Here is a 9,775-nt window from a genome sequence, read left to right on the forward strand (position 1 = left end):
TGAGGTGGTCGGCCGACCAGTTTAACTAGTCGACGGCCATCCTGTATTTCCTGCAGATATTTTCCTTGCCAGTTGTTCCAGCTGTTGGGCACAGAAGGTATCCTCCATACATGTGTATGGAGGGATTGCTTCAAGCCTCTAGCTTGCTCAACAAGCTTGAGGCTTGGTTTTCTATAAGAGGGAGGCTCTTTCTCCTTTTCCAGGGTTCAGAAAAATTTGCATAGAGATATACATATCTCTCTCTCTCTCTCTATATTGCTCCCTCTCTCTCTCTATATTCGCACTTGTTTGTGCTCAAAAGTGCCCTTTCTTCGCAGTTTTGCACACAAACACCTAGTGAAACACCTTCACTATTGAGTTGAGGTCCTTGGAGGTTGCATTTGAGTGGTTAAAGCTTGGTTTTCACCTTTGAAGTTGTTACTTTGAAGTGATTCTTCAAGGGTGAGTCTTCATCTTTTTTAAAGCTTTGTTTATATTGCTTATTTGGCCCTATTTGCATGCTTCTTTTGGATTAACTTTAAACTGCAAAAAGCTTCATTTTCAAGTGCTTAAAGTGTTTGTTTGGGGCCTCTTTGGTATTGAGGGTGATCTACCCCCTTTTGTTCCTTCTTTGGCCTTGTTTTGCACTCTCCATTTAGGCCTTTGAGATCACCTTTGTTTGGCCTCTTCACCACTGAAATCCAGTGGATTTTCAGTGATAGAAATGTGGTTTTGAGGCCCAAAATAGGAGGGGGTTGTCCCCCCTCCTCTTCTCTTGTTTTCATGTGTTGATGGCTCATCAAAGTAGCATGTCTTTCTAGCATGTTTTGGCTCCATCTCAGGATGCCTTAGGCCTTATTTTAACATGATATAGCTCTATCTTGGCTTGGTTTGATTACCTCTTGCATGCTTCTTGCACTTGTAGTGCAATCCTCTCTATAGCCTTAACATGCATCATGCTTTGGACCATCATTCTAGCATGTTTTTGGCTCCACTCCAGCATGCTTTTACTCATGTTTCGCCGTTATTAAGCTCTATTTTAAGTGTTTTTGGTCATGCATGCCTTGCTTTGTATAGCTATAGTGCAATCTTGCTCACTAGCTTTGAGTTTCCAAGTCTCTAGCATGAGTTATTTGAGTTGTTTGCATGCTTTGGTCTCATTTCTACCATGATTTCAGTGTATGAAGTGTGCTCATTCTCCCTCATGCTCCACTCTTTCAATGCTTTTAGAGGGTCATGCTTTATGCCTTGATCATGGCCTAACTGGTATGCATGCATGCCTAGGCTTTTGGGCTACCATCTCAGTTTATTTTTGGTCTTATTTTGCCATGATACAACTTTGATTTTTGTTGGTGAAGTCATCTCATGCATGGTTTTGGTAGGTGTAGTGTAATCTTCCTCTTTGGCCTTGTATGCGTCATGCTTTATGCCTCCTATTCTAGCATGTGTTAGCTCTATTCGGTGCATGTTTTGGCGTTATTTTGACCTGCCATGGGACTGTTTTGGATCATCTTGGCCTTTTGGGCCTTGCTTGATATGGCCATGGTACAAGTACCTTAGCTAGTCTTGAGCTTTGAGCCTCCTAGCATGCTTCATTTGTGATGTGTGCATGATTTGGCATCATTTCTTACATGACTTCAGAGTATATTTCATTACCACACTCTCACATTTTCCACTCATTCAATGTGTTTGAGAGTTGTGTCTTCATGCCGTGTTTGTGAGCTAATATGTATGCATGCTTGTATGAGCTTTATGCCTCCCTTTTCAGCATGTTTTGGCCATTGTTTGGGCATGCATGAGGTCTGTCCATGATTGGTTTAAGTCCTTTGAGCATTGTATTGCATGCCTCTTCTATGATGCTCCTTACTTGCTTTAATGCTTTAGCCTCCAAACATGCCATGCATGCTTTGTTCATATGTTAGAATTTTGTGCATGCCACATTATCATTGTTAGATAGGCATGTTGTTTCCATGTTGTTGCATATAGCATTGTGTTTGCATGTTGTTACATTGCATTGTGTTTGCATGTTGTTGCTTTGCATTGTGTTTGCTTGTTGTCGCATTGCATTGTGCTTGCATGTTGTTGCATTGCATTGTGTTTGGATCGGATGTTGATCCAAACACGAGAAATGAGGAGCGTTTCATACTTGAAGTAATGAAACACACCTCATTTCTCGGTCGCCGACCCTTTTGATCTTGCATGATAGAGGTGGAGGTCTTTATGTGTTTTTCGTGCATTCATTGACATTGAATTATGTAAACTTGGCTTCTCGGCCATCGCGCATTGCGACGCTCGGTTGGTGGCCTGAGAGTCGAGTACTTCACTCCCTTGAGCTTGAGAAATGATAGAGAGGGTGGTTGTGCACACATACCTTGCAAATACACTGCTATGCCCCTTCTTGTTCTCTGCTGCAGCAAAACTGGAGTCTGGCAGAATTTCTGGTCGGCAGACCAGTAAAAGTGGTTGGCCGACCACTTTTTCTGGTCTACAACCAGTTTAGGTGGTCTACAGGTAGTCTACACCACCCTTTTCTGGTCGGTTGCCCACCAAAAGGTCCCCATGTTGGAGAAGAAGCATCTGGAAGTTTGGGCAGTGTTCTGAAACCAAATGCAAACAGATGCAATTAGGGGCATAGTAATGGATTTTCAAGTGAGGCAATCGAGAGCATGCATCCTTCATTGTTCAAGGCAAAGCTATGGCAGCCTAGTTCACATACCTCACATGCTTAGTTAGTTACCATAATTAGTTAATTTGTTAATTAGTTAAAGTATTGTAATAATTAGTTGTAGCTAGTTATTCAATTTGTGTTGTGTAATAATTAGTCTAGTTAGATTATTAGATTAGTTAAGTAGCTTAGCTTAATGTAGCTAGCTTAGCTTATTCTTTCGGACCCTCCGTCGAGAGGGCAATATGTTGTAATAAGTGTGCGTGTGTGTGTGAATGTTTTCTAACGCCACGTCTTTCTCCATTTTATTTACCAACTTTTGATGGCTAGTTTTAGGGCATGTTTTAATTAGCATACTTATGTTTGCATGCGTGCATCCATTCATCTGTCTTGCATGCATCGGGTTTGGCGCATCATACAAACTGCATTATATTTCAATACCAATTTGAATACATGGTATCTAGCTGCAGTCACATGACATCTTAGAATAGCCGAGCCTGTCTTAGTTGCATTTTCCATGTGTAGCATTAGGCATTCTTGACATAGCTAGGGTCATGCATTGATTTTTAACATAGCTTTTGTTTTGGCTTGGAGTACTAGGTAAGCTTTTACGCTTTAGCATACTGCATGAGATGTGAATGTTGCCATGTCAGCATACTTGCCATGAGGCTAACTGCTTATTTGATAAACTGCATGAATGTTTGTGGATGAAGGCTTCATTACTTGAATTGGAACAATTCATCAAAATGTGCATTTTAAGCCCACTTGAGGGTGGCAAATCCGCGACTTAGCCTACTTGCGAGTAGCAACTTCAAACCATTTTCGAAAAACAAACATGAGATGTTTTGTTCCAATTTGAGCGTTTTAGTCTATACTTGTATGCTGTGCGCATCACATAGTAAAGGTTAGCTAATAAACCGGAATAAGAATGCATGTGTTTTCAAAAACAACATATCATGTTAGTAGAGGCCGATCTTTGATCGGGCGAGCGAGGGTGCTCATTTCAGGAGCTTCCCCTCTCGTACCCAAGTTCCCGAGCTGAGGCAACTTTGGTGATGACGGACACGTGGCCTTAGGCACGAGTTAGGGTTTCCTAAATTTTTCCAAAACAAAATATTTAGGTGGCGACTTTGAAATCTGGCAAAGCAATCCATGTTTGGCGCTTTTCGATTCAAAATTGATTTTTCAAAACCAATTGCCGGATTTGGACTCTTTGACGATTTATCAGTCTTACATTGCACTTTGTGAGATTAGATTCAGAACTATGATAGGAGTCCAAACTGTCGTAGCTAGAACTACAATTCGCGCTCTCGCGCGTGTAACGGAGTACGGGCGGTCTACAGTGTGGCCCGCACGTGCGGCGCACCTACCCGCACGTGCGGCGAGGACTTCCGCACGTGCGGCCCAAGTTGGAAAATTTTGAAACTTCTTTTTGTTCTTCTCCACCCTCTGAATGTATTGTTATGTCCGTTCGATGTTCCTATAATGTATTTAATTACATGAAACATAGTTAATCGAATAATGAGAAATGAAAGAAAATTAAGAAAATGTGATGTACTTATGAATTATGTGCTATGTGTAGGGCATCCACAGGAGGGAACCAGTGTTCACCCACATCACATAGTAGTAGCGTAGAATGATGTTCTATTCACGTATCATGTTTGTATATGTGTTGTTTAAGATCCTATTCACTCTTTAGTGGACATCTTATGTCATATAAAATATGTTAATATATGTTTGAAATTTGGTATGTGAAATATGGACCCAAGGTCGTTCTGTCTGTTAATACGGTGGCCCAAAGGCCGTTTTATCAATATGATGGGCCTGAGGCCATTCTGTATTTTGATGGGCCTAAGGTCGTTTTGCTACTATAATGGGCCTAAGGCCGTTCTGTACTACGATGGGCCTAAGGCCGTTCTGTATTATAATGGGCCTAAGGACATTCTATATTCTATTGGGCCTAAGGTCATTCTGTCTTATATGGGCCCAAGGCCATTCAGAAAAGAAAAATGAGACAAAATTATGATTTGTGATTAAGCACTGTTAATCCATGTTCGTTCTTTTAATCTATTTGCACTACTATAATTCACTGAGCTTTGCTCACTCTACTTTCTTTTGAATGTTTTGTAGGTAACCAGCTTACGGGTCAACCCTAGGTTAGCCCAGAAGCCTGTAGCTGAACTTGTTTTGCTGAGTCACCCTAAGTGACTCTTTTGTTATATTTTGGAAATCCCTAAGATGGCATGTTTTATTATAATCCTTGGAAACAATAAATATGTATGTAGATATTATTAAATACCTAACTTTCGAGTTAATCCCTTTTTGCATTCAATAACATGTATGGCACATGGAATGTCATGTATGTATAGTAATGTAGCATGATCCTGGCATTTAGACACAGCTCAATGAATGTTTATCTTCTGTTATTTCGCTTTCGTTCAGGCCCCGAGATTGAGTAACATTTAAAATAGCTAAGCTATGGCCTCGAGTTAGGCCGGTCATGTCTAAACTTTTAGGGACAGGTTTAGGTCGTGACAAGCCTGATGTGGTTGCAGAGGGAATTGGAAATCGTAACAATGAGGTGAGAGAGAGAAAGACCGAGGAGGTGGTGAGAGAGAGGGAAACTTCTCTTGATGATGATTGTTGCGCTATCTACTTCGAGGGTTTCACCATTCCTTGCAAGACCAACTATGGACACTGGTTTTGCGGTGCGTTTTTCGTATGATATAGTAAGATTGTTTTTTAATTGCCATTGATTGATATGTGATCAAGATTGTGAAACCCTAACTCTTTGTTTGGTTGCTGTGAAAATGTGGGGAAAAGGATAGAAAACAGAATTGGGATTCAAGAGAGCAAGAAGTTTCTGCACAATCTGGTCAAATTTGAATTTATGACTAGTTTTTTGAGTTCTTTATTATTACCCATAAAAAATAGGAGAAAAAAGAAACTACAGTAACTCTTCTGATTTTGGAATACACTATATTTATTTATTGATTTTGATTTTGATTTTGCTATGATTTTATATATATATAGATTTTGAAATATGCTATATTTATTTAATAGTTTTGATTTTGATTTTGATTTTGATTTTGATTTTGATTTTGCTATGATTTTATACAGATTTTGGAATATGCTATATTTATTTATTGATTTTGATTTTGATTTTGCTATGATTTTTTATTTATACAAATTTTGAAATATGCTATATTTATTTATTGATTTTGATTTTGATTTTGCTATGATTTTTTATATATACAAATTTTGAAACATGCTATATTTATTTATTGATTTTGATTTTGCTATGATTTTGCTATGATTTTATATATACAGATTTTGGAATATGCTATACTTATTTATTGATTTTGATTTTGAGCATCTCTGTCGACTTGAAGACAGTTTATAAACACAAGCACTCTTGCTAATGCTTAACCAATCCACACCATAATCTCTCTCTCTCTCTCTCTCTCTCTCTCTCTCTCTCTCCCTCTCTCTCTCTATCTTTCATGGCAACCAACAAAAACAACTGTGGTCGTTCTGGTGGTGGATGTAACACCCTGTCTCACATCAGAAGTTTGCATGGTTGATCTTGGGCATATAAAGCACCACTACCTTGCTACTAAGTAACTTGTACTTAAGCTTTTGGGTATTGTTGGTCTACCCACAGGTTACTTGGGCCAACAAGTAGTGGGTGTTACAATAGAAATGAAAGCGAGGATACTAGGGGTAAGTATAGAGAGTTGTTGCTTAGCCAATTGGTGCCAGTAAACCTCTCTGCTGTAGATTCATGTCCTAGTTTTTTTTACCCAATCCTCACCTAACACTCCCGAGTCCATCTTCTTCTCTTTATATGGTTGTTATCTCAATGCCCACAAGATCAATGATGTTCTTATTTAGTCCCCCCCCTCTCACTCTCTCATTCATTCTGTTTCTGGTAACCAGACAACACCACCACCTCCTGCTCCATCACCACCACCACCACCCCCATCTCTGCCTCGCTCTGGTAACCAAACAACACCACCATCTCTGCCTCCCTCAGTCCTCCTGGTGAAGAGGCCCGCAAGGCCCCTCGCAGATATGACCCCTCCCCTTTACCATTATCACGACGTCGCTCGGAGACACCCCGCAAGGCCCGTCACAAACCTGACTCTACTCCTCCTCTACCACCACCACTACTATCTCCGACTCACTCTGGTCTCCCGGTAAATCGGGTCCACAAAGTCCCCCGCAAACTTGACCTCTCTCTTCCACTACCACTACCACTACCACCATCATCTCAGTTTCATTCTGGTCAGGGGAAGCGGGTCCAGAAGCCCTCCCACAAAATTTGCATCCCCTTCTTTGCGACCATCTCCATCACCACCAGAGCCAAAACTCAAGCTTGCTGCTGATGTGCAGGAAGAAAACAAGAAAAATGAGAAACAGCTGGAATTTGATAAGGAGCACCAAAAGAAGAAAAATGAGAAGCGGAAGCTGGAGCAGGCTGTAGATGGGGAGCTGTAAGAGAGAAAAAAGAAGAAGAAGCAAAACCCTATTGCTGATGGGGAGCCCGCTACTACTAGACAAGACAAAAATAAGAAAAAAAAGAACTCAAACTCGAACCCTAATTCGGTTGGTGATGAGAAGGAAGAGAAATAAAAAGAAAAAAGCCAAAGACGAAGTTCATGGAGGAACAAAATGGCAAAATGAGAAATTTTCCTAATTAGTTAGGTTAGACACTGATGAGGTACAACCACAATGCCTTTATAAGCTTCTTTCAAGAAATGGAAATAGAGCCACAGGTCTATGAGATCTGGATCACCAACAACCGTAGCCACTATATGCAGTCTACGTTTTATTTTCAAGTATGGGTCCTCTCTCTCTCCCCCTATGTCTCTCTCTCTCTCTCTCACTCACTCAATTTCTCTATTTTCATGTCTCTGTTTTTCCTAATTTTCAGAATTAATGTGTCACGCCCCTAATTTTTAGTTACTCAGAAACATTACCACGAGCTTGAAATTTAGGTCATTTTTTTTTAAACATTTACAAATATCTATTACCCTTGAGTAATAGAAGCATAATAGTACACGTTCTCTCTCATGACGAATACAACAATAATAATAATACATGTCAAGCTCCCACTACAGAGTTACAATTAAATAATTACAAATATCAAAGTACAATGAGATTACATACAAGATATACATGAGCTTCCTAATCCTTTAACCAATCAATATGAAATTCTCTTCTTGTAAAAAAAATGAAACAACAAGGGCTGAGCACAATTGCTCAGTAGGAATCTCATAGTTCTAAAACAATAACCATCCTATAGATAGAAATGACCATGCATGCAGGGTGCTATCATATTGTAACGACCCCAAAATGCGTATAAAAAATCATTTTATTTAACTATGGGTTAATGTGTTTTAATTTAATTATATCTATTTGAATTAAGAAATTATCTGTTGAGTTCGACATCGAAATTGAAATTGCCGACCTTCAAGGGTTCAGAAATCAAAATTTAGTACTTGGATATGTTAGTAGGAATTTTTAGAGCTATTCGGAAAAATTAATTGGAAATTTATTTCGTCTGATTCGTTAAGGCATGCTTGGGTGGTTAACTTTGCACTGCAAATTGAAGGCCTTAGAGGCTTCAAAAACCAGAACAGAGGACATATTCATGATCAGCATAATTTTTAGAGTCATCTGGGAAGTTTAATTGAAATTTGATTTTGTGCGATTCGTAAGGGTGAGTTTGGCTATCCTTATTTGTGATAAGCTATATATATAGTGGAATGTATAGATGCATATGAGATATATGTGTGAACTCATCCCCTGGAACCCAAAAATATCTAAAGGAGAGGGGAAGTCACGTGAGGGAGAGATGGGGGAAGAGAGTTCTAGAGAGAACTCAAAGAGAAGAAAGGAGAAGAGTTGGAATGAAAGAGGAAATCAAAGATTTGGCTTGAAATCATCATGGTTATGCAACAACAAGTGATGATAAAGGCTTAAGGTAAGATTCTCCCTCTCAATTCTTGAAGATCATAAGCTAAAGAGTGAGATTCTTGGGTTATCTATGACTGTATGTATGGGTTTTGTTTCTTCAAGTAAAAAGATGTTCAATTTTTGGATATAGCATGAATTTATGCTACAATCTAATTTCTTGTAGGAGTTATATGGTTCTTAAAGAGGCTAAAGAGAATTCCACCATGAAAGTGAGCTTTGGACCCCAAACCATGTCCACTATATGTTTTTGTGTTTTAATTCTTAATCTTGTTCTTGTAATTGGGAAATTGAGTAATATTTTGGAGTTATGGTTTTGGGTAGAAGCTAAGAATGTGAAATTTAATATGTGTTAAGGAGTTTTGGGCTTTGATTTACATGAAATTGAAGTTTGATTTTAAAAATGAGAGGTTCCAAATCATACACCCATTTTCGGACTGGTTTTTGCCTAGAGCCGCATGTGGGGCAGTCCTTGTCCAACGCCAAAGTTGATTCTGCTAAAAAAGCACGTGGTCCAGCACGTGCGGCCCTATTTCCCGCACGTGCGGGACAACTCTGTTCAACCAACTTTAAATAAGCATATCTCTGGCATCTGGACTCCGTTTTGAGTGATTCTTGAGCCTATATTCAAGCCCCGGAATCTAGTTTCCAATGGTGGTAGCGTCATTATCAAATTCTTAGTATAAAAATAGATATATCCAAAATAGTGAAAGTTACTCACTTTCTGTCTACCAGTTTTGTACCATTTCTGCGTCTAAACCATTTTCTTATCGATTCCTCCTATTTTCTGAGACATGGATTATGACCTATTGAGGACTAATGAGTCTAGAACTGATATGACTAATTGATTAAAGAACAAGAATGAGATTGATTATATCCTCATATTATGCTAGCTGCATTGTGTTTGTAGGTCAAGACAAGGACATCGTTCTATTGCTACCGGAAGTCCATCACTGTGAGTAATAGTAGTGTAATGTGTTGTTTCCTTTACTGCTAATAGTTATTGATGGCATTCTGTTATGCATAAGTAAGCTATGTTTCCTTATGCTGAATAACTTGAAAACTTATGTGTGTTATTGAGCAATGATATCCTTAAGGACCGGAGGTCGTTCTGCTATGCTAGTGATGGGCCCTAGGCCGTTCAGTTATAAG

Source organism: Camellia sinensis, chromosome 12, assembly GCF_055761805.1.
Source record: "Camellia sinensis isolate YWXY chromosome 12, ASM5576180v1, whole genome shotgun sequence".
NCBI lineage: Eukaryota > Viridiplantae > Streptophyta > Magnoliopsida > Ericales > Theaceae > Camellia > Camellia sinensis.